The 21,085-nt window shown below is 47.4% G+C and overlaps 1 protein-coding gene across 2 annotated transcripts in view; it reads right to left on the bottom strand.

Annotated features, from left to right (window-relative positions):
* PPP2R5C (protein phosphatase 2 regulatory subunit B'gamma) overlaps nt 1-21,085 on the bottom strand; it is a 1,413,048-nt gene that overhangs the window by 1,017,440 nt on the left and 374,523 nt on the right. The gene's annotated exons all lie outside the window — the stretch shown is intronic.

Genomic DNA, 21,085 nt, shown 5'->3' with positions numbered 1-21,085 from the left:
GGGTTAATCGGGTGGCTACAATTTTGGCCAAGATTTTAGCTTCCGCATTGAGCAAGGATATTGGACGGTACGAGGTACATTCGTCCGGGGGCTTGCCAGGTTTCGGCACTGCAATTATGGTAGCTATTCGCTGATCCTGTGGCAGTTCCCTCTTCCTCAGACTTTCAAGAAACATTGCATGAAGATATGGGACCGCAAGATCAGACACCCTCTTGTAAAGCTCAACGGGGATCCCATTAGGAGCCACAGCCTTACCAGACTGCAGAGAATGAACTGCGGCCAGAACCTCGTCTTTCGTGAAGTCTGATTCTAGAAGTAATGCCTCGTCCTCAGACAACAACGGCATTTGTATATCCTTAACATAGGTTTGAGCCTCCTCTTATTGTCATCTGTGAGTTGGACGTATAGACCTGGTCATAATAGTCAGCTAGGGTGTCACGATGTCCACCGGGGCGGTGACTGTCTCATCGGCAGGGGTACGAAGGTGAGCAATCGTCCTCTGTGCCCTTTCCTTCCTATCCAACCAGGTAAGTAGTTTGTCTGACTTATCACCAACTTCATAGACCGTGTGTCGTGTGCTTTGGAGCCGCAGTTTTACTTGTTCCCTTTGATATTCAACCAGCCCACTTTGTTTGAGTCGTAATTCTTGGGCTTTGCCTGCAGTGGGGTTAGCCTCATGTTGCGTCTGGAACTCGGCCAGGTCGGCCTCCATCGCATCGAGTTCCCCCCTTGCCGCTCGTCTATGACCTGTTATAGAGGCGATAGCCTGCCCTCTCAATACCGTCTTGTAGGCTTCCCAGAGAACACCAGGGGACTACTGAATCTGCATTATCTTGAAAAAAATGCTGTGTGACTGCAACAATATCCTTTCGAATTTTGGGAATCTGTAAATAGCCCGGGAAAATTGGGAAGATTCATTTTCGAACCTTGACATGCAAGGTGAATGTATTAAAGACCGGCAAATGATCTGAGATACCCCTGGGCCTTATATCTGCCTTGATCAAGTGAGGAAGGCTGTCAGCGGAAAGAAAAAAATAATCAGTACAGGAGAGACTATTATGTACCCCCGAATGGAAAGTGTAACCACACTCCTCAGGGTGTTTATATCTCCATCCATCCGTAAGGCCTAGTGCGTCCAAAAACCCAGTCATTCGGGAACAACCTGTCCCCACTGCTCTACAGGGGTGGCGGTCCATCGCTCCATTCAGCACTGCATCGAAGTCTCCCCCTATAATGAGTTCTTCCTCCGGCCAATTTACCAGAAACGTACTGAGGGCAGGAAGGGCCACCGTGTGGAGGGCCGGGGGGATGTACGCTGAAACAATATTAAATTGTTTCCCCTCCCACAGACAAGACATAGCAGCAAAACATTCCTGTGTATCTTTCCAAACCTGATGCACGATCGCCTCTAGAGCCCGTTGAAAACTCTGAATGCGTTACCATTCTGTATCCCCACCTGTCCAAAGCCTTACATGTCGTACCCATCAGGTGTGTTTCTTGAAGCAGGGCCATAAATATTGTAACACCAACCCCGCTTAATTTTGTCTCCCAATCGGTGCACGTTCCAAGTAATGAGGGTCATAGGAGGCAAGGCAGGCAGGGAGGGGACGCTAACCCCACGAGTAACACACACTGAATTTGATTCTCCTGCCATTTTTAAGACAGTTTGTTGAACCATTCTCCTCAGTACGCACCCTGTCAATGATAGCAGCCAATCGTAGCCCTGAACTTAAACTTCGAACAAACCCCAACACCCACCCCACAATTCTCGTGGTCTTTCTGTTTCCGTAGAAAAGTGAACAATCTTCCCGCCAGCCCTTAGTAAATCCCCGAACTCCCCCATCCCCCCCACCCTGCTCGCCTGCCTGTGGCTGTAGAACTACCCACACCCCAATCTGACAGAGGGCCTCTATCACTCCCACCCATGCTAGAAATGTGGAGGGGAACTGGGCTCCCCATCCACTGGCAATTAAAATGTCATCATCAGGAAACAACAGCCGTGGGGGCTTGGCTAAGCACGCAATGGCGGAAGTCGCACTAGGGTAGAGCTCCGTGCTAAGCTCCCCTTCCCTGAGCCGATTCTCCGCCAAATTTCACCGTAGCCGCCCGAAACTGCAGGCGGACCCCCCCGGGACACTTCTCCGCATTCTGGCCGACTTTCAAATCGGGGCTCCGTCAAGGCCGACCCCGGCCTATCCTACGGCCCTCCTGCAGGACCTGCTCCCTCCCGGCCGGCAGGGCAATCAAGAGAGGGCGCGGCTCGGGCCCAGCACACAGGCCCCGGCAGGCGATCCCCACCACGCTGACTGCGGCCCCCTGACCGATTGCCGCCAGGCTGCAAACACCCTCCGGCGGCCCCGGAACCACCTCACCTCGTTGCTGGACGTCTGCGGGGGGCCCGGACTGAGAGAGGAGCGGACGCCCAGCCCTCGCATCGCGGCCGCCACACACCAGAAGCCCTGTGACTGGTGCGGACTCGCTTTGTTTCCGGACGACGCGCCCGGGGCAGGCAAGGCACGGAGGACACTACTGGCAAAGCGCTGGTGGGATGGCGTGTGAGAAGTTGGCCTGATATGCAGTGCTCACTATTCTAGTGATCACTATGTATCATTCCAAACGACCCTTATTGATGATTGGTTGTAAGTCAACCTTATAGACCAGCTATCCTAGTAGCATGGACAAGAGCAGTCTTTAGGCTAAACTCTAGAGGGCGTGTTAAGCCAGCTGTTATACCATCACATATACCCCTTGAACACCAAGTGAAAGGACACCACACAAGTTGTTATGAAAATAAAAGGATATTTATTTATAACCAGTCTACCCTGATCTCTTTATGAGTCAGGGAGCTAAGCACACAACAAAACTCTTAGGAAAATACTTAAAGTTGCACAATTTACACAAATGCCCGAGGGGCACGAAAAACCATATACTACAAAAGTGGAATGCGAAATACTAGCAGGTAAGTAACAAGATCCAGAGGCTTCAGGATCGCTAGGACTACACTACTGAACCTTCAGGTTAGGAGCAGGAGGCCTAGGGAGATCGGGTGCAGAGTGTGCACTCTCATGCGGGACAAAGTCTATGGATGCTAGATTTCGTAAAGCTACTGTTATCGGACGAATCCGACTAGCTAGGCTGAAAACGAAAAAGGATCTGGACACTTAGATAGTGAACCTATGTTGGAGCACCGAAATGCTCAAGTTACCTAGCCCAGGGGCTGCGGCTGCATAGGGTTCAAAAGACGTCCGGAATCCTCGTTACAGTCTATGGAGCCTGAAAGAAGTTGTTGCTGGCAGGCGACCAGTGATGATGTCCGGAGTGCTCCAAGCCTGGATCGAAGATGGAGACGACCTGAAAGCAGAGGGGACTCAGTTCTTAATCACTAGCCAGTGATTAGGTGGGCACCAGGATGGCACCGGATGAAGTCACCTCGACCAGGTGAGTGGGCGACGCTGGTCTCTGCAGTCTCTCGGACCAGGAGGCGTTGTCGGCGACCAGGATGGAGGTGCGAGCTGTCCCACGAAGGTATCTGCTGTCGGCGATGCTGGACCCAGGATTGGGGCAACAAACCTTGGCAAATGCAAGCCCACGCGGTGGACTCAAGATGGCGTCTGGAGTGGACCAGGAGGGTCCGGGGTGCTCCTCTCTTGGAAGGGTATTTGCAAAAACAACAGGTGATGGACCGAATGTGGATCAATGTCACACATTCAACCCAGTCAAAAGATCTGGGTCATAATCCATCGTTTTCTTGCACTCCACACCACCCCGGGTTAGACAATGGCGATATGCAAATCAGCTCTGACCCTGTGCCCCATGGGAACAGTCCAGTCCGAACTACAAAAGCCATGTCCTTCCCAGAACGGAATCAAGCATCCGAGGACCGGACCGGTTTCGAGGTAACACCTCTCATCAGCCCGGCTAGCTTGACTCCAGTGGTGTTCGGACTGGACTGTTCCCATGGGGCACAGGGTCAGAGCTGATTTGCATATCGCCATTGTCTAACCCAGGGTGGTGTGGAGTGCAAAAAAACGATGGATTAGGACCCAGATCTTTTGACTGGGTTGAATGTGTGACATTGATCCTCATTCGGTCCATCACCTGTTGTTTTTGCAATTCCGCTCTAAGTGTACTGGGGATGCCCAGACGTGGGTCCCAGGCACTCCACACCACTGGAGTCAAGCTAGCCGGGCTGATGAGAGGTGTTACCTCGAAACCGGTCCGGTCCTCGGATGCTTGATTCCGTTCTGGGAAGGACATGGCTTTTGTAGTTCGGACTGGACTGTTCCCATGGGGCACAGGGTCAGAGCTGATTTGCATATCGCCATTGTCTAACCCAGGGTGGTGTGGAGTGCAAAAAAACGATGGATTAGGACCCAGATCTTTTGACTGGGTTGAATGTGTGACATTGATCCTCATTCGGTCCATCACCTGTTGTTTTTGCAATTCCTCTCTTGGAAGGGAGCAAGGGCCAGTCTGGAGCAACCAGACCAGCGATGGAAGTGTCGTGGTTCGTCGTCAGGAGGGCCACAAGCCAGCAGGCAAGTAGCCGGACAACGCGGTGGGCAGCAAAGAGCAGAAGGGCCCCACGCAGATCTCGTGGATGCTGGGGGGCTGGACTTCGGTGCTGGAGCTGCTCAGGGTTAGGGCTTCTCAAACCCCAAAGCACTCACTCGAGGATCCCTCGGCGGTCGTGCTGGATAAGCGTCGTGCAGTTTTGAAGATGGCCGTCCCTTCAGGTCTCGTCACACCCACGAATCTCAGCTGGGCTGATGATGCAGGTAGAGGTCAGAGGTGCCAGGGAATCCGGGTCTCGTCGAGCTGGGCAGTCTTGATCCGGAGGATGGACGTGCAGCAAACCGCATGCGCTTAGATGGTGCCCGCTGGTGCAGGGTGGCTACTCCTTAGCCACAAGGGAGAGTCTTCAGAAAGGTTCAAGAGTTCTTTCGTGGAAAGTCATCAAGATTCAGAATTATCTAATTTGGGAAGGGGGCCCGCTCCTACCTTTATACTAAAGAAAGGGGCTGGCACGCGACTAGGTCCTGCCCATGGGTAGGACCAGGAGGGGGGTGGTTACACCCCTCTCCCTTGTCCGGACTTTCCCCAGCTCAGGGGCTGGTGTGCCCCTGGAACTGGTTCAAACCGGCAGATGCATAGTGAGCACCGGGGTGCCACTTGCAGTCACCTTCCTTCTCAGCCCTGCCTACCTGGGATACACAAAACCCTGTCTGGGATGGTGCTAGCACCGCCCCTGACAGGAAACCCTTTGTCCAAGCTCTCCTCGCTGGAAGGACTTCCAGCAGCAGGAGGTCAGACTTGTGTCTGTGGTGGCAGCATCCATTTTGTGATGCTGAGGCTTGAGTTAACTTTAACCGGGGTTCACAGTTACATACATGTCGTGTCCCTCTAGAAGGGTGGAATGCTAACCCCGTCGCCAGAATTGGCAAGGGGTTAGTATTCCAATTCGTATGACACCTTACTCTACATGTTTTGATAAAGCGATACCAAAGATAGCAAATAACCGCGAGGATTATAATGCACTTAAGAGTATATGGTACGCGTTATCATAGAACAGCTATTAGGACTTGGTTCCGCAAGCTGCAGACGGGCTCAGCTCATGCCAGAGCACCATCTCACATAATTCCAAGCACTCTGCCTTCAGGATTGTTAAGGCCTGCCATAGGAGTGACTGATAGGAATACATGTGTCTATTTTAGGGTTAGATATAGGTATACTATATCTATAGCAAAGGGTGATTACACCACCTTGCCCCAGCTGTCGTGCAGCCAGTTGTGTCAGATTTAGATGGCCAGCCAGGGGTGGCATAATACATGCTGCAGCCCCTGGTAGGCCCTGGGTACACCTATGCCCTGAGTACAGGGACTGATAAGGTGGCCCAGTACCAATTGGTAAATGCACCTAAGGTACACGTGTCAATTTAGAGAGAGAACAGCTAGGCTGTGGGTCTGATTAGCAGGCCCACAGCCAGGGAAAGTCGTAAACCAGTGAAGCAAAAAGCAAAAATCTGGGGTGATCATAGGATTGCAGACCCTACTCTCCTACATGGTGGACCCGGCTGACGGGGGCTCCTCTCCGGGATGCTGAGTTGAGACCGGAGCCACCCGGTGAGTCCCGCTCGCGCCTGCGGGCGTAGCGGAACCCGCGCGGAGCAGCCACCTGGGACTTGCCCTGCGTGCCCGCTGCCTGTAGAGAAGCTGCCCGGCCCCCTCACTTGGCCGCCACACCACAATCAGCGACAGCCTGGCCGGCCCCCTGTGACGGAGGCCCACAACAGCGCGCACCGCGCCGGATTCGCCTGCGGGCCCCCGCGGGGGAAGAGGCTGCCTGGGGGACGGGAGGCACACGAGGGGCCGTGACCTGGGCCTAGACCTGACGGCCGGATCTGCCCACAGCACCTGGACTCTGGGGACCCACGCGCCGCCCTGGTCCCCCTGGCCCCCCGCTACACCTGGGGCGGTGCGGTGAAACCACGTTGGGAGAAGGCGTAGACCCGCCTGACGGACCCTCCCCCAGTCATAACGACGACGGCCCCGGCCGGAGAGGCGACTGCTGGCCGACGGACCCCCCGCCTGGCGGTGGAGTAATCCCGGAGGTGCTGCTGGAGTGACCCAGGTGGAGGAGCTGCTGGCCGGGCGATCCTGCCCATGTCCGGAGGGGTGCGGACCCGCACCGGGACTGGAGGCGCCCCGCTGAAGGGTAAAACAGACAAGTTGCTAAATAAAATGGCCGCCGACCAACTGACTGCGAGGCTGGACAGCGTGCTAGCAGCCATGGAGCGCATGGAACAGTCGCTCAAACTGACCAGAACTTCCTTAGAATCCAAAATAGACGGTGTCGCCGTGGACATGACCCACCTAAGAGATGACCACAGGAAACTGTCCGACCGGACCAAGACTCTGGAGGGCACGGTGAAGGAGATTGAACCCAAGGTCGCCCAGATGGACAGGCAAGTGCAAGACCTCCTGAACAGAGTGGAGTTCCTGGAGGACCGGGCCGAGGACGCGGAAGGGAGGGTGAGACGCAACAACATCAGGCTCGTGGGGGTCCCGGAAAAATGGGAAGGGAACCATCCTGCCCAGCATGTTGAAGATTGGCTCAGGACTCTGTTACCCGAAGGCACGCTATCACCCTACTTTGTAGTGGAGCGGGCACACCGAGTGCCAACGAGGCCCCACACCACCGGCGCTAACCCGAGGCCGCTGCTCTTCAGGATACTGAATTATAGGGACTGGGACACGGTGCTGCGGGAAACCAGGCACCTCGGCGAAATCCGAATAGACAATGCCACGGTAATGTTCTTCCCAGACTACACTGTCCAAGTGCAACGTCAAAGGCACAACTTCATGGAGGTGAAGCGACGACTCCGCACCGCAGGCCTTAAATATTCCCTGCTCTTCCCAGCCAAACTGAGAGTGGTGGCAGGAGACAAGACCTACTTCTTCAACACCCCCGAGGAGGTCAGTGAGTGGCTGGACGAGGGCACGGACACGGCACCCAGACAGACACGAGGCGGTGAAGCGAGGCCAAGGTCACGCGGGCCACGGCGCCGCCGCAGGAACAAAGCACAGCAGTCTCAACGCCCGGAGGAGGGATCACAACACTCTCCTCCGATGGACCAAATGCTCCAGGAACAACAGGATGCGCTCCGGAGAGTCTCCCAGTTGAGCACTTCGCCATCCCAGGAAGCGGCCCTAGATGACGGCCAACAGACAGTCCCTAGCGATGACGATGAAGCTGTATATGGGATTCCGAACTCTCAGATCTCGGTGGACCTGCCGGACATCACACCGCAAACTGCTGACCTGTTTCATTGACTCCGTAAGAGTCATCTGTGAAGTGTCTGCCATGGCGGGGGGCATGGCGGCAGGAGCTGACTGGACGCTGAGGCCCGGCTGATGCCCGATGCTGCTGAGGACATCTTCTTCCCCCCCTGCCTGCCGATTGGACAGTGGACAGCTGGAACAGTGAGTACTGCCCCAATGATACTGATGGACACAGGGTGTGGTGGGTGTGGGGTTGTCTTTTGGCCCGTACTCATCCTATACCACCTCTGACCGCAGGCCACGGTCAATGGGGAGCCATCCCTGCCGGGGGCCCGGGAAACGCACCATACCCCATTCTACCCTTCCTCTGCCGGGGCCGACTTGAGCGGGGCCCCCCGTGGGCCGAATGGCGCCACGTTCCGGAACACTGATATTGGCTGCCAGTTGCCTATCTCATATGGCTCAGAGAAGGATCTTGATCCCCTTCCTTGACTGAACATCTGAACTGCCGAGACTGTGCTTAGCACATGTTACCCCCTAGACTTGAAAGGTTGTCCCTCTCGATCTAGAGTATGGACGGTGGCCCGTTTCACCACTGCCCTTTTGGTATTTTAGTGGGGTACACCCACAGCTGGTTATTGTTGTTTTTTGTTTTTCCCCTCCCTAATGTCTTCCTGAACATTGCTGAGTGTACTGAGGGGGGTGGTTGCGAGAGAGCTGGAAAAAAGGATGCAATGGACCTTCGTGGGGCTGCTGTTCGTGGATATGGTGGGGGGGAGTTCACACTGTTAGCATGTCTGCGATAACGATATGCACCTGGAATATCAGAGGTATGCACACACCAGCGCACCATTATCAAATATATTCCTACTTCAAAAGGCAGCAGGTGCACATTGCACTCCTGCAGGAAACACATTTGTGCGGGGCGGAGGTGGCTGCGCTGCGTCGTAGGTGGAGGGGACAATTGTATGCCACAGAGTACTCCTCGTTTGCCCGTGGGGCGCTACTATGGGTGAAACCGGGCACCCCCTTCACAATGTCAGATGTCCTCACAGACCCGGAGGGGAGGTACGTGTTGGTGAAGGGCCGCATGGATGGGCAACCAGTAGTTCTGGCGTCCGTTTACTCTCCGAACACGGACCCGGGGGGTTATTTGGCGCGCATTTCGGAGAAGCTGGCGCCCTGGCACGGTATCCCCTGGATACTGGGGGGGGGGGGATTACAATACGGTGCTGGATCCCATGTTGGACGCTCGGCCCCACCCAGGCCGGACGCACCATCTCTAGGAGCCACGAGAGCACTCACGCAGTGGGCGGCACAGTGGGATTTAAAAGATGCATGGCGCGCACACAACCCTAACACCAAAATATACTCTTATTACTCAGGGGCGCACGCGCCACACGTCCGCCTCGACAGGTACATGGTGTCATCAGAACTGCTGCCACACATCACAGACTCTCAATACCTTGGCCGAACGCACTCGGATCATAATCCACACACGCTGCAAATGGCTTGGGATCGCCCACATCCGCCCATCCCCACATGGCGTTTACAGCCTGCCCTACTACTGGATGCCCCCTTTCGAGACTCCCTGCAGGCTTGCGTAGCACAATACTTGACAGACAATTCGGGCACAGCGTCCTCCCCACAGGTCGAATGGGACGCCTTCAAGGTGGTGATACGGGGACACTGTCTGGGCACGCAAGGGTGTATGCAGAAAACACTAGAAGCTGATTTACGCAGGGTGGAGGCGGACCTGCTCCGCCGGGAGCAGGAAGCGGTGGCTGGGACGGGTGACCAATTAAACGAGGCCCGAGCGGAACATGCGGCATTACTGGAACGACTGAGACACATAAATTATGCGGCCCACTCGGCGTGCGTACACCAACACAGCGACAAGCCCGGGAGGTTGCTGGCCTGGCTAGTCAGGCAAGAGAACCGCACGGAGCTGGTATCCGCCATCCGAACGGTCGAGGGAGAGATAGTGTACACACAGAGTAAGATACACCAAGCCTTTGTGAGACACTACCAGGCCCTGTATAAGTCCCAGTTGAGGGTCTTCTCGGCGTCCATTGCGGATTACCTTGCAGGTATACAACTACCTTCCCTTACGAGCGCGCAACAGGGGGACCTGGGAACACCATTCACACAGGAGGAAATGCGCGAGGCCATTTTCGCCCTATCCAATGGCAAATCCCCTGGCCCGGATGGCTTACCTGCCGAATTTTTTAAAGCATGTTCAGACACACTGATCCCGGAGTTGCTCAAGGTTTATAACGCCGCGATCGAGGACTCGGCGCTCCCGGACACGCTTAATGAAGCCAGTCTGGTCTCGCTTTTGAAGCCCGGCAGGGATGAAACATGCATGGGGTTCTACAGGCCATTAGCCATGTTGAACACTGACTATAAAATTTTCACCTCATTGTTGGCCCGACGCTTAGCCTTAGAGGTCCCCAACCTAGTACATGATGACCAGAATGGTTTTTTGCCAGCAAGGAGCACTTCCCGTAACATACACCGCCTCTTCCGAGTTCAGGAAGCCGACACGTTGCATTGGCCGAGATCGGGGTGTTTAGTTTTAGACCTTGAGAAGGCTTTTGACTCCGTGGAGTGGCCCTATCTGGGGGCGGTGCTGGACAGATTTGGCGTGGGCGATGCTTTCGTGGAGATGGTCGGACTACTTTACCAGCGGCCCAGTGTCCGAGTGAGGACGGGCAGGCTGCTCTCGGAGGCGGTGCGGGTACGCAGAGGCACCCAACAGGGCTGTCCCCTGTCACCCCTTCTCTTCTCCCTGGCCATTGAGCCCCTGGCGGCACTGTTGCGGGACAGGGGAGCAGAATGGGGGATCCCGCTAGCTGACGGGGTACACATAGTTTCGCTCTACGCGGACGACCTGCTGCTGTATGTGCGGGACCTCACCACGGTACCGGGCGCACTGTCAGACATTTTCCAGACTTTCGAAGAAGTATCGGGTCTTAAGGTCAATTGGACTAAGTCCGGAGTGTATTCGTTCAATCCGGACCTGCGGGAATGTGATGTGCACCTCGGAGACGCTCGACTCACATGGTATCCCATCACTTTTAAGTACCTCGGAATGTATATATACAGGGACACGCAAAACATACTGGAGGGCAACCTGGTGCGCGCTATCTCCTCGTTGCGGGCCCAGATGGCCTACTGGAAGACTCTGCCACTGAATGTGCCCGGCAGGATCGCACTATCTAAAATGATAGCTCTGCCCAGGCTTCTATATCACTTTGCAAACATCCCACTGTATGTCCCCAGCCTGATCTGGAACGCTGGGCGCCTCTGCGTGGTGGCCTTGGCGAAACTGTACTCCCCGACTGCTGAGGGAGGGCTGGCAGTCCCTAATATGGAGCTGTACTACCTGGCCGCGCAGCTGCAGTGGGTGACAAACTGGCTTAGTGGCTCGCACCTTGACGACACGGCTACCGCTGACTACCAATGGACCCACACACAGGTCTGCGCCTTGTTTCATCCCCTGACCAAGGGACCCCGCCCTCTACCCCTGCATGTGGCTGTGGCCCGTAAATGCTTCATCCGTAGCCTGAAACTGACCCAGGAGGTCAGGCCATATGCACCTGCACTCCCCCTAATGGGCACCCCCGTGACACCACGTATTCTGGAGAGCTGGACTGCGGCTGGGGTGGAGACCATGGGCGACCTCTATGCGGATGGGGCCATGCTCCCATTTGCGGAACTGTCAGAGAGCACGGGTCTGCCGGCGGGACAATTCCTGCTCCACGCGTCTATACTGCGGGCATACACGGAGTCCTGGGGGGATATCCAGGATGAGCCACCGATTCACCACCTAATGCAGTACCTGCATGTCATGGGCAACGGCTCCCACATCATTCACTGGCTGGCGCAGGCCCTCCTCATGCACACACAAAGACCCACACAACCGATTAGAAACAAATGGGCGGCCCACCGAGGGAGGGATTGGACGGATAAGGAATGGAACCTGGTTCTGGCCAGCCCCGTGAATATCCCACGTAACTCCCGCTTCCGAACCATTCAGCTATACATACTGCACCAGGCATATTTATCACCAGACAGAATCAACAGATACTTCATGACCAACACTGCCTCCTGTCCCAGATGTGACCTGCTAGGCGCGGACAGCTTACACATGCTCTGGCACTGTCCCTCTCTAGTCACATACTGGGGGGAGGTGACATCTCTCCTGACGCATAGCACGGGCCTGGGGTTGCCGCACACGTGGGAGGCTTGCATACTTGGGCTATACAAAAGAACCAAACTCAATAAGACACAAGCTAGGTTCTGGGATCTAGGCCTCATCACAGCCAAACAGCTGCTCACCAAACACTGGAAACGGAGAGAACCGCCAATCCCCAAATACTGGTATGCATCCTTCACCAACTGGGCTAGAGCAGAAAGCACGGCACTACACCGGGAGGAGATAGCGGGCTTACGGCAGTTCCCGATAGCACAACTCTGGGACGACATCCTGAGGTCCCTCCAGGGGGAGGGCACGGCCAGAAGGCTCACATAGAGACCGCTACAAATGGGATAGCACTGCTGGGGTAACAGTGGCGAAGACAAGGACGCAGGTTGTATCCCCCCCCCCCACGACACCCTCCCGCCGGGAACGATGGAGATGTGGCACCTGTGACCTGTAGGAAGCTCGCCTTTCCCCCGGACGCCCTGAGCAGTGGCTGCACCATACGTCTGACATACTGACTGTGGACACGGACGGCCACCCACACGAAGACTCACTAATCCACGACGGATTGAAACATACTCCCCGCTCCTCTCCGTGGCATCGCCACCGCAGGTACACTCTCCCCTCCCGCTCCCCATCAAAAACATATCCCCATGTTCATTGTTTCGGACTCTTGTTTCCCAAATTTAGCCATGACTTCCTTACACGCCACACCCGGAAGATGTACCTGGACACATGTCCGGCCACGGGACCGGACGCGGGTGGCGTCTCCCAAAACACACAGCATGGCTATACCATTCATCCGTCAGGCACATCACACACTCCGTCGACAGCCCGTGGGGCCCTACCGCTCTCAATGGCTGTCGTACACCACGACAAAGGCAGAGTGCGCACATGCACTGCTAACCCCTACTCCATTGCCGTGCCCCCAAGGACTGACGCTCCGTTCTGTGGGTTTCAGTATCGTGGATGCCGGAAAGATACGCAATAGCACTGCTAAAGATTGGGACACGTAATTACAAAAAAAATGAGAAAATAAGACGTCACTTGCAGACATAACTGAATAATGAACACACGTGATACGAAAAATGTAATTAAAGTCTCACTCGCTGAGGGCACAATCAATGGAACGGTGCACCTTTCTCTATGCTCCCTTACCCTAACGATACCTCGTAATGTTGCAGCCGGCCCACAGGGTTGTAGGCTTCGCTATATGTACTGCTTTATTGAATACTAATAAACGTCTTAAAAAAAAAAAAAAAAAACAGCCGTAATTCTAAGATATAACGTGAAGAAGCATCATAACATGTCTAAGCAGACAGTAAGTAAAACACAACATAGGCCCAGAACTTATGAAATCAAAGTATATCTATAAGCAAGCATAATCAAGAGGTCTCCTCCCCCCCTCTCTTTACTACTTGCGCATGTCCGAATTATCCGGCCCCTCAGTAGAACGGGGTTCTGCATTATTCTTGCTCCTCCAGGCCACTTGGATCCGCCGTGGCCCCTGTCTCCGCCACTTCTGGGCGAGCGCTGTTCCGCTCTGCCCTGGCGATTCCTGTTCCGGTCTTCGACGGTAGTCCGGCCCTCAATCCAATCCCAAGCCGCATCCGGCGATTCAAAGAACCATGTTTTACTGTCCCATTCCACTCTCAATTTTGCCGGGAAAAGCATTGCGTACTTAATATCCCTGCTGCACAATTCTTGATTAACAGCCTGGAAACTCCTCCTCTGTGCCTGGACTCTAGCCGTAAAGTCGGGGAAGAAAGTTACTTCATAGTTGTCGATTTTCAACGGGGGGCCGGAACGAGAGGATTGTAAGATACTGTCCCTGTCCCGAAAGTGAAATACTCTAGCAATCAGTGGCGGCGGCGGAGCTCCAGGTTTAGGCCTTCCGCCTGGCACCTTATGGGCCCGCTCTATGGAGAAGTAGCTAGACAGGGATATATGATGTTACCACGCATACTTTTACAACGCATTTTTTACAACGCAAATACTATTACAACGCATGATTTTACAACTATTACAACGCAATATAGTGTTAATAATAGTAAAGTGATATTACAACGAAAACATTTACTACGCATACCATTACAACGCAAATATAATAAATATATATTTTTTTTTGTACAAGAAAACCTGGAACGGGATGCAGGGAAACTAGGGGTTTTGGGTGGGGAAGTGTATTAAAAATGATAAGAAAAACTAAAACGTAAGAGATATAAATGCTACCATGTTTAAAAATAAATACTCTAGTATTAAAATTAATACTAGAGTATTAAAAAATAATACTCATGATTTCTAAATTGTAGTACTTTTTACACGCAACGATTTTACAAACAAATAAACTAAACATATATAGGAATGACTGAAATTAATTATTTATAACCAACAAATTCATACATACACATAGTCTCACATAGTCGCCATTTTCAATATGTAGTTCAAACGTTTGTCCTACTACTATTTCTATGAAATAATACCACAACACTACTATCAAAATGGATGCCAAAACGGCACAAAATACGCAAATAACATATCTTTTAACAAACTTTTAAATTATATATTTACACAGAAATAAAACGTATATAATACAAACATACCAACGCTGTGTTTACCAAAATAAACCGTGACACTAACCAAAACTTATAAATACAAGTCAGACACCATTTTTAAAACAGTTGATTCTCAACTACCAGAGTGACCAGACGCCAAACCTGACCCTCTGACCTCTTCACCTAAACGAAATCCGTATCGCATCTCAGGAGAATTATTTTTCGAAATACAAGTGAGTTACTGAAAATCTTTTTACAATAATATTCAAAAACATTTAGAACGCTGCACCTAATATGTTGATGTTTGCAATTTTAAAACAATATTATACCACACACATATTACTACAATTATTTATACATATATACATATATACATAACCCAACATTTTAAAAGCTGAGAAATACATATAATAAATGTCGTTTAAAATATTTAAATGAAATCAAATAAATAAACTTAAATTATTTTTCAAACATGTCAAAATGTTTTTTTTTTATTAGTCGAACTACTAAAAACTACGCCGCTAAAGACCAGTATCAAAAAATTGTATTTTGTTACACAGCCAACACTACTCTTCAATAATAATTTGAAGGTACTTTTGAATATTTTAATCGACAATTCAAAACACACGAAACGCAAATAAAATTATTAATACACATATATTTATTCTATTTTTTACAGAGAAAATCATTTTGGAGAAAATTTTTTAATTTTTTCTACTTAGAAAATTGAAACGTCAACCAATTAAAAAGGTAATCATGTTATTATTTACAATACTGCAGTAAAAAAATGCAGCATAATGTAGTGGTCACAATTTCTAATCAAATTTTCGAATGTGGCAGCAATCTATTAAGTGCAGCATGTTAAAAGGATATTATTTTCTATTCTTAACACCAGGAAAATACTGGAGCATGTAAAATGGAGGAAAGTGTAGAAGTATCAATTTAAAATCTACTCCAATTAAGTACAGCAGAAAGAAAATTGTACAATGGTTAAAGTATTATTTTCAATCCATAATCCAGATATTGGTACTCAAAATAAGTGCTGCTAAAGAGAAAGTGTTGAATAGTGTAAAGGTATCAATTTACTTTTTCAATTTTTTTAAAAATCTCAATTATCTCCGGATCATCAAACAAGGATTATTTTTCAAAGTGAGCGAAAACCCAAAATCCTACCAACCAACACACCATCAAATCTGATTTACATTAATTCACATTTCTTATTTCCTTGTTTTAGAAACTCAAAAGAAATCTTTAAAGAAAACCAAGCAAACACCAGCAATAAAAAGAAGACCACAAATAAAAACATCAATCTTAAAGGTAAATAGAGAACATTGCACGAAAAACACATTTTCAAAAGTGCTTGATAAATTGCTGTAGTAGGGAAAGAACGGAATAGTGTGGGGGCATCAATTATTATTCTAACTCCAACTAAATGGTGCAGTAGGGAAAGTGCTGGATAGTGTGGGGGTATCAATTACTATTCTAACTCAAGGTAAGTGCTGCAGTAGGGAAAGTGCTGGATAGTGTGTGGGTATCAATTACTATTCAAACTCCAGGTAAGTGCTGCAGTAGGGAAAGTGCTGGATAGTGTGGGGGTATCAATTACTATTCTAACTCCAGGTAAGTGCTGCAGTAGGGAAAGTGCTGGATAGTGTGGGGGTATCAATTACTATTCTAACTCCAGATAAGTGCTGCAGTATAGAAAATACTGGATAGTGTAGTGGTATCAATAACTATTTCCACTCCAGTAATGTGCAGCTGTAAAGAAAATGAAAAAGAAATATAATGTATAATTTTCTAATCACAATCCAGCTACATTCAAAAGAAAACAAATTAAACATTAACATTTCTTATTTCCTTGTTTTAGAAACTCTAACCAATCTTTGAAGAAAACCAAGCAAACACCAGCAATAAAAAGCAGACCACTAATAAAAACATCATTCTTAAAGGTAAATAAAGAACATTGCACGAAAAACACATTTTCAAAAGTGCTTGATAAATTGCTGCAGTAGGCAAAGAACTGAATAGTGTGGGGGTATCAATTACTATTCTAACTCCAAGTAAGTGCTGCAGTAGGGAAAGTGCTGAATAGTGTGGGGGTATCAATTACTACTCTAACTCCAGGTAACTGCTGCAGTAGGGAAAGTGCTGGATAGTGTGGGGTTAACCATTACTTTTGTAAGTGAAATAAAGTGCTGCAGTAGGGAAAGTGCTGGATAGTGTGGAGGTATCAATTACTATTCTAACTCCACGTAAGTGCTGCAGTAGGGAAAGTGCTAGATAGTGTGGGAGTATCAATTACTATTCTAACTCCAGGTAAGTGCTACAGTAGGGAAAGTGCTGTATAGTGTGGAGGTATCAATTACTATTCTAACTCCAGGTAAGTGCTGCAGTAGGGAAAATACTGGATAGTGTAGTGGTATCAATAACTATTCCCACTCCAGTAATGTACAGCTGTAACAAAAGTGATGAAGAAATATAATGTATACTTTTCTAATCACAATCCAGCTACATTCATAAGAAAACAAATTAAACATTAACATTTCTTATTTCCTTGTCTTAGAAACTCTAACCAATCTTTGAATAAAACCAAGCAAACACCAGCAATAAAAAGAAGACCACAAATAAATACAGCAATCTTAAAGGTAAATAAAGAACATTACACGAAAAACGCATTTTCTAAAGTGCAAGATAATTTACTGCAATAGGGAAAGTGCTGGATAGTGTGGGGGTATCAATTACTATTCTAACTCCAGGTAAGTGCTGCAGTAGGGAAAGTGCTGGATAGTGTGGGGGTATCAATTACTATTCTAACTCCAGATAAGTGCTACAGTAGGGAAAGTGCTGGATAGTGTGGGGGTATCAATTACTATTCTAACTCCAGGTAACTGCTGCAGTAGGGAAAGTGCAGGATAGTGTGAGGCTAACAATTACTATTGTAACTCCAAGAAAGTGTTGCAGTAAAGAAAGTGATAAATAGTATAAGGTTATAATTATCTATTCCCAGTCCAGTAATGTGCAGCTGTAACAAAAGTGATAAAAAATGTAATGTATAAATTTCTAAACACAATCCAGCTACATTCAAAATAAAGCAAATTAAACATTTACATGTCTAATTTTCTTCTTTTAGAAACTCTAACCAATCTTTGAAGAAAACCAAGCAAACATCAGCAATAAAAAGAAGACCACAAATAAAAACAGCAAAGTTAAAGGTAAATAAAGAACATTACACGAAAAACACATTTTCTAAACTGCTAGATAAATTGCTGCAATAGGGAAAATGCTGGATAGTGTAGGGGTATCAATTACTATTCTAACACCAGGTAAGTGCTGCAGTAGGAAAAGTGCTGGATAGTGTGGGGGTATCAATTACTATTCTAACTCCAGGTAAGTGCTGCAGTAGAGAAAATGCTGGATAGTGTAGGGGTATCAATTACTATTCTAACTCCAGGTAAGTGCTGCAGTAGAGAAAGTGCTGGATAGTGTGGGGGTATCAATTACTATTCTAACTCCAGGTAAGTGCTGCAGTAGGGAAAGTGCTGGATAGTGTGGAGGTATCAATCTCTATTCTAACTCCAGGAAAGTGCAAAATAATGTAAAGGTATGAATTACTATTCTAACTCTTGAAAAGTGCTGCAGTAGGGAAAGAGCTGGATATTGTAAAGATATCAATTTCTATTCTAACTCCTGGAAGGTGCTGCAGTAGGAAAAGTGCTAGATAGTGTTGGGGTATCAAATACTATTGTAACTCCAGGAAACTGCGGCAGTAGGGAAAGTGTGATTTTATGTTTATAAACTTAAAGTACACATATGCACAGAATTAATTAAATACATTTTTTCCTTGCAGATAATGTCTACTCAACCAACTGCTAAATACATCAAGTCCAGGAAAGGAAACAAACTTTTAAATCATGCAGGTTACATTTATTGGAGGTGCGTGCAATACTTTTCAACCCGTTGCAGCGGCAGAGCGGTTACGGTTGATGATATCGTTGTGAAAACAACTGACCATAACCACTCTGCCTCTGCAATGGAGGTTGATGTCAGAGAAACCGTAAACGAAATGAAAGTACTTGCAAGCACCTCCAATGATTCTACAGGATCCATTTTACAAGAGGTTGCTCAACATGTCCCTAGTCATATAGCTAGTAATATGCCTACCATCCATAATTTGAGAAGAATTATTCAACGTCAAAAGCAGGCAAGTAATACACAAACCAATACACCTCATACTTTTTCTGACATAATTATTCCTCACGAACTCACTATTTCTTTTGCTGATGAACCTTTCCTTTTGCATGATAATGAAAACCCTCACAAACGTATATTAATTTTTAGTACACCCCGGAACCTTCTAAAACTTGAAGCTAGTGAAATTTGGATGATGGATGGGACGTTTAAAAGTACGCCCAATCCATTCACCCAAATTTATACTATACATGCTAAAATTAACAATAGTGTGATCCCCCTAGTATATAGTTTGCTGCCTGATAAGACTTCTGCAACCTACACTGAACTTTTATCAGTAATAAAATCAAAAACAAACAAAAGCCCTAGGAAAATTATTATAGATTTTGAATTCAGCATGATCAATGTGATCACCAAAACGTACACGGATACCCAAATTCAGGGGTGTTTTTTCCATTTTTCCCAGGCATTCTGGCGTAAGTTACAAAAAACACCCCTAGTTACAGAATACTCCTCAGACAGCAAACTACAGGTAGAATTAAAAAAACGTACTGCTCTTTGTTTTGTCCCTTCCGAAAGTGTAGACGAGTACTACACTGCCATTACAGAATCTGATTATTACATTACAAATGAGGAAAAATTGGCACCCATTCTAAATTATATGGAAGACACATGGATTGGACACCTAAGCAGATCGGGTCGCAGGAGGAAGCCACGTTTCCATGTGGAGTGGTGGAACTGTTATTCAAGTTGCTTACAGGGAGAGGCTAAAACAAATAATGCCATTGAGGGATGGCATAACTCCTTCAACCATCTAATTGGTAAACCCCACCCTAATTTCTACTCTTTTTGGAAACTTTGAAGAAGGAGCAAAGTTTTCGGGAAATGAGAATTTCACAAACTCTTTCAGGTAGTCTAAACTCACGAATAACTCTAAAAACAAAGGAAATGTCCGAGAGACTATTGGCACTATTACAACAGTTTACGTTGTGTGTGGCTCTAGACTACCTGGAGAATCTAGCTAACATTCTCAGTTTTTAATTATCTGTCACACATTACTTTCCTGCTTTGCTCTAAAATTTTATCCTTCCTAAATTTAATTGGCTATAACATTTTCCAGAATTATTAAATTAAAAATTATTAAGTCGGGTCTCCTTACCTTTAGTTGTCTTCTTTTTTCTTTTTTCTTCTTTTTCCAACTTTACAACATCCATAGTTGCAAAACAATCCAAAAAATCCTAATATTCCAATTTATTGCATCTTTCCCTTTTTTAAAAAAAATAATCCACTCTTCTTTAAATATTTGTGATTTTTGAATTATTAAAAAATGCATATGCTGAAAATACTAAAATCTTCTCTTTTTTACTTTTCACGAAAATTGTCAAAAAAAGCTTCTTCAAATGAGTAAGCATGACTTTCCTTTAAAAATTTCTAAACAGAAAATATGTTTTTCAAAAAATAATTTAATTTGAAAAGCTAAAAAGTAATCCATCATTTTTCAGATTGGAATTTTTCTAATACACCCATCTCCTTTAGCATATTCTAGAAAACCACAACATAATTTTAAATCCACAAAATGTTGTCAAAAAAAGAGAGATCCTTTTTTTCTTCACTTATCTTTTACCAAAAAATCACAATCCATTTGCATTTTCATGCAAAATTGTTCAAAAACATCCAATTTTCTCCAAAAAGTGTACAAAAACCCATCTCTGTTTGGAAGCAATCTTTTTATTAAAACACAATACATTATGCATCTTAGTTCACTCCACGACATAACTTTTTTTTTACAAATATCTAACTAAAATGCCAAGAAGCATATATATTTGGTAAAAATAATTCCAAAAAAATCACATACCATTTGCATTTTCAACTTGTAAATTTTTAATTTTTCAAAAAGCACTCCATGGATAAACATAAATGATCTTGTTTCTTCAAGATATCATTTATCAAAATACAACGTTATAACAGTACTATAAAGGAAACCCTCTTTATAATCCTACTCTGTACATTACGTCAAATTATTAACAATTCACTCTGAAATCTGCTTATACTTTTAAACAATGGTCATCAATAGACAAATATGCTAACTCTCTAAAATATTTCCAAAAACCTTAAGTCGAAGAAACCGACAAGACCCTTTCAAACCACGTGATCTCTCTGTACATTATTAAACAACACAACAATCCCAATAAAAAGGTATCCTTACCCAAAACCTTTATAAAACAACTGTTTACTTTCTAAGAAGCTTTTTTCAACAATTATCTAACCTCTTTATTCTCTTTCTTAATAGAAAAACAATCGAAAAATTCAAAAATGCATTTTTACATTTCTTCAGTACCGATAAAAAAATTGTA

This window comes from Lissotriton vulgaris, chromosome 9 (assembly GCF_964263255.1).
Source record: "Lissotriton vulgaris chromosome 9, aLisVul1.2, whole genome shotgun sequence".
In the NCBI taxonomy this organism is placed as follows: Eukaryota; Metazoa; Chordata; class Amphibia; order Caudata; family Salamandridae; genus Lissotriton; species Lissotriton vulgaris.
This window is presented reverse-complemented; position numbering and strand designations above follow the sequence as displayed.